At 48.0% G+C, this 4,375-nt stretch overlaps 1 long non-coding RNA gene across 1 annotated transcript; it reads right to left on the bottom strand.

Annotated features, from left to right (window-relative positions):
* Positions 1-267: 267 nt before the first annotated feature.
* Positions 268-1,492, bottom strand: LOC311247353. Its single transcript, XR_014620841.1, has 3 exons — positions 1,354-1,492; positions 904-963; positions 268-710 (listed from the first exon to the last, which is right to left on the bottom strand). It is a non-coding gene; the product is annotated as an uncharacterized lncRNA (long non-coding RNA).
* Between the last annotated feature and the right edge of the window lie 2,883 nt (positions 1,493-4,375).

Consider the following 4,375-nt stretch of genomic DNA (forward strand, 5'->3'; position numbering starts at 1 on the left):
TATATTGTGCAAAATACAATATGCATTGAAAAAATAAAATAGATGACACAAGATATGCATGGTAAAAAAAAATACATGCTAGGTTCCTGAGAAACTGGTTCTTATGTACACTACTAAACTATACAGTACCCCCTTCTTTTTAAATGTTTACATAATATAATATAAAACATAATATAACTGTTAAGGCACCTATTTTTACTCAAATGTACAGTTTTAAAATGTGCAGAGAGGGATGGGGGGAGAAAGAAGGGAAACAAACACCCGTTTCGTTACACATTTTACTCACTATCTGTACCATTTCCCAAAGGGGTATCCATTCCTGAGTTGTTGAATGAACTGTTGTGTGGGTATGTACCAGGTATTGCTGGAGTTAGGGTATGTAGGTAGGTACCGGGTGTTGCTGAAAAGTTGTGTGGGGATGTGCCCTGTCCAGGTGTTGCTGAAGAGTTGTGTGGGGATGGGCCATAGCAGCTTCCATAATGTGTGTGACCACTATGATGTTCATGTTGTGGTGCCATGTTGAAGACTTGAGGTGCATGTTGCATATTGGATTGTCTCATCATCATAACTCCTTCTACAACGGACCTGGTCAGTGTCTCCAGGGTATTTGCCATCCTCTTCATATTTTCATTTGACTGCAACTCCGACGCCTCAATCAAGTCAATGATCCTTTTCTTGGCCTTGACGTCTTCCTCGATTGCATGCTGGAGCTGTCGAATCAGAATTGTATTTAAATGGCCGTTAAGATCAGATCTGAGTCAATCAGTACACCATGGTTTCTAGTCTGACATTTTATGTTGAGAATGCTTGTGGGCAGAATATTCCGATCACGAGTTAAGACCACCGTGCACGTTTCACATCCGTTACACAGAACATTTCTGCTTTATCACCAATGATGATTACCTGTGTGTCAGCAGGAAGCTTTCTTTTCAGGCGATCCTGTCTGTGTCCTTGGAGTCTTGCCTTTGGGGATAAAAAGATAGAAAGAAATTAGGCCAATTGTAAACCACATTAATCAGGTCATTGGCATTTTGGTTAGAGCCCTGTGGGTTCTCAAGGCATTTTTTGCTAGCTTAAATGTGTGCGTGTGTAAAACTAGCTACAAGTAGGCTGATTGATTGCACATTATTTCATTTAGTCTTGTTTACATCAGGGTCCCCCATTTTCAATTAATCATAAGATATATGACATACGGATAGACAGTTGTACGGTTACATCTAGACATTTATGACATACCAGATCTACAGATATACAGTACTGTTTGAGTACAAAAAAACAAAAAAGAGTTTACAAAGAGTATATACATTTGAGGGGGAAGAAACTGTACATTGGAGCAAGCATTATAATAGCTACCTGTAATATATCTCTTCTTTGTCTCACCACAAGGTTACTGGGCCCTGGTTCTGGCGAATCTGATGAGTCTTCAATCTCCTGTTCGGTTGTTTCAGAAGTCTCTGTAGCTTCTGGTACAACGAAATCATCCATGGAGTTGGAGGACGGTTCATGGACTTGGGAAACCGTGCGAGGCAAACGAATATATTGGGGGTCCACGTGTATTGTTATTGCCCGAGATACCTGCCGGATTATTTGTCTCGTCACCTGTGTCGACAAGCCAAAGGCATTAGCTGTCTTTCGCAGTCTTCCCTCATCTGCGAGATAGTAGAGAGTGCAGGCTACTTTCTTTACCACACCGACCGGCGAACGCATGACTGTTGTTTGTCCTTGAATGTGCGGGCGAAGCATTTCACTCAGCGACAGTAGCGCTGGTCGGGACATCCTAAAGTTCTCTCGCCATTCTTCTTCCAACACGACCTCATTCTCGAAATTATCCCACCAGCTAGAGGTCCGACCTGGTCTCGTCCAGAACCTCCGCTGGCGAGCGCATCGCTGATGTCTTCGTGTGGTTGTATTTGGGCTAGCAAACAAGAGGAGCAGTAGCCTTCTTCGATTCTCGACCATGCGCCTCCGTTCGTGCAACACGGTCATCAACAGAGCATGAACAGCCGACACCATCACTTCCATTTCAGTAGCTGTCTTTTTCAAAACGGTGTTCCCTCAGATGTAGCTGGCTCTGCTCTAATCTCTCTAACTTGCTATTGTTTGCGACAGTCTTCTTCTTCTTCTTCTTCTTCTTCTTCTTTTTGGTGTTTTACGGCGGACGGCCACCATAAATGGGGCATTTACCGCCACCTACCGACCCGGAAATCGGGCCAGTCTTCCATTCTCCCCTCTTCTTTTTCTTATTCAACGGTTCAATGTCAGATCACGACCAAATCCATTCAACCCCCTAACACACCAAACAAAACAAAACCCATCCCTAACATCACCACCCTATCCAACCTAATCTATGAGTCACTCATTGCCTCCAGCGACTGACTCTGGCCTTCCTGAACACTCACCACCCCCTTCCCTAACTCTCTTACTTGATCCCTCACAACAACCTTCTTCCCTACCTTCCCTAACTCCTGTGTTACTTGCCCTATTGTCAACCCCTTCATACCCATGTCTAATACTGCCGCCTCAACTACTAACCTTAACCTCTCTGTCCTACTGCTAACCATCACTATAGTATTCACCACTCTCGTCACAAATGCCACTATCTCCAACTTCACCCCCCACACCCTCTCTTTCTCCTCTTGCACTTCCTCTACCGACAAATGCCCTTTCCTAAACCCCTTATCCACACCTTGCTTCCCCTGATCCTCCTGCACTACCCTTACTGCCAAATGCCCTTCTCCTTCCTCACCTTGCTTTCCCTGACCTAACTTCCTAACTGCCTCCGCATACGAAATCCTATCATCCCTTCTCACTCTCTGAACCTCAACCTCCCTCCTCATCACCGCACAACCCCTAAACGCTACACTATGTTCCCCACCACAACTACAACACTTCATCTTCACTCCCTCCCCACACTTCCCATATTCATGCTCCCCGCCACACCTAGCACACCTCTGTCCCTTCTTACAAGAAACAGCTACATGGCCAAATTCCTGACACCTAAAACACCTAAGAGGACTCTGAACAAATTCCCTAACCCTAAACATCCTATACCCTACAAACACTACACTAGGAACAACCTTACCCTCAAACTTAATCACTACCGTCTCCGTCTCTACCCTATCTGCTCCCCTCTTCATCCTTTCTGCACCCTTAACCATGCCATTACGCCCGTCCTTCCCTAACCCTTCCACCAGCTGCTCCACGCTAACCTCAACCGGTACCCCAGCTATCACCCCCTTACATCCCCCCTCCCTTTTCTCCCCTACTCTCACTACCTCCCTTATACCCACGCCACCAATGCTCCTCATCTTCCTAGCCATCTCCACCTGCCCTACACTTACACACCCTACAGCCAGATTCCCATCTCTCAAAACTCTAGCATATTTTACCTCTCCTAACTGCTTACCTACGAGTTTTGGCAGCTCGAACAACCCTAACTTGCTCACTCCCCCCACCCCCTCAAACCTAACCACTACATGAATCACTCCCGCAACAACCTCGGCTCTACCCTCACCATCTGATCCACTCGAGCTATCCCCCCTACCCTTCTTCCTTTTCACCCCCTTCCCCCCACTATCCCTGCCCCTCTTCTCCACCTTACTCCACCCTTCTCCCCCGCTCTCACCCCCCGAACCACACTCCATACTGTCATCTCCCATCGCCAAACTCACTCCCTCAGGGAGCAGCAAGGCGGACATACCCATCAGCTCATACCCTTCATATCCGTCAATCTTGACCCCGCAGTCTTCACCCTCGATCCAGGAAACAAACCCCAGATACACCTTGCCATCCCCGGAGTACACAACACGACAGCGAGAGCCCACCCTCCAAGCTAGAGCCTCCTCCATGTCTCCATATCCCATCAAACAGTTCTCCCGACAAGTAAACTTAAGTCTCTCCCGCTTTCGACACCACCGCCCCGGCACACCAGGACCAGACTCCAAACATTCAACCTGCAAAACGCTACCCCCCTGACGGAGCGACTCTACCTCCCCTTCCGACATCCTCACGCCATCGACACGGAACAGTCCTTCCACCATCTCCTCCGAAAACCTCAACCTCCTCTGCTCCGACCACGTCCAGCCGCAATCCAACCCAACCGCTCCTCCTTCCCCCATCCAGGCGCCTGTCGCTAGCCAGCAGCCGCTTCGCCACATGGTTTCCTCCGTCCACTCCGCCGACTACCGACCTCTCTTCTTCTTCTTCTTCTTCTAAATGGTGTTTTACGGCGGACGGCCACCAAAATTGGGGCATTACCGCCACCTACCGACCCGGAAATCGGGCCAGTCTTCCATTCTCCCAATAGGGGGTATCTGCAGAGCCGCAGAGCCAGGCTGGACGGGTATAAGTGGTCTGGACAAGTATAAGTGGTCTG

Source organism: Notolepis coatsorum (assembly GCF_963971535.1).
Source record: "Notolepis coatsorum genome assembly, chromosome: 20".
Classification (NCBI taxonomy): Eukaryota; Metazoa; Chordata; class Actinopteri; order Aulopiformes; family Paralepididae; genus Notolepis; species Notolepis coatsorum.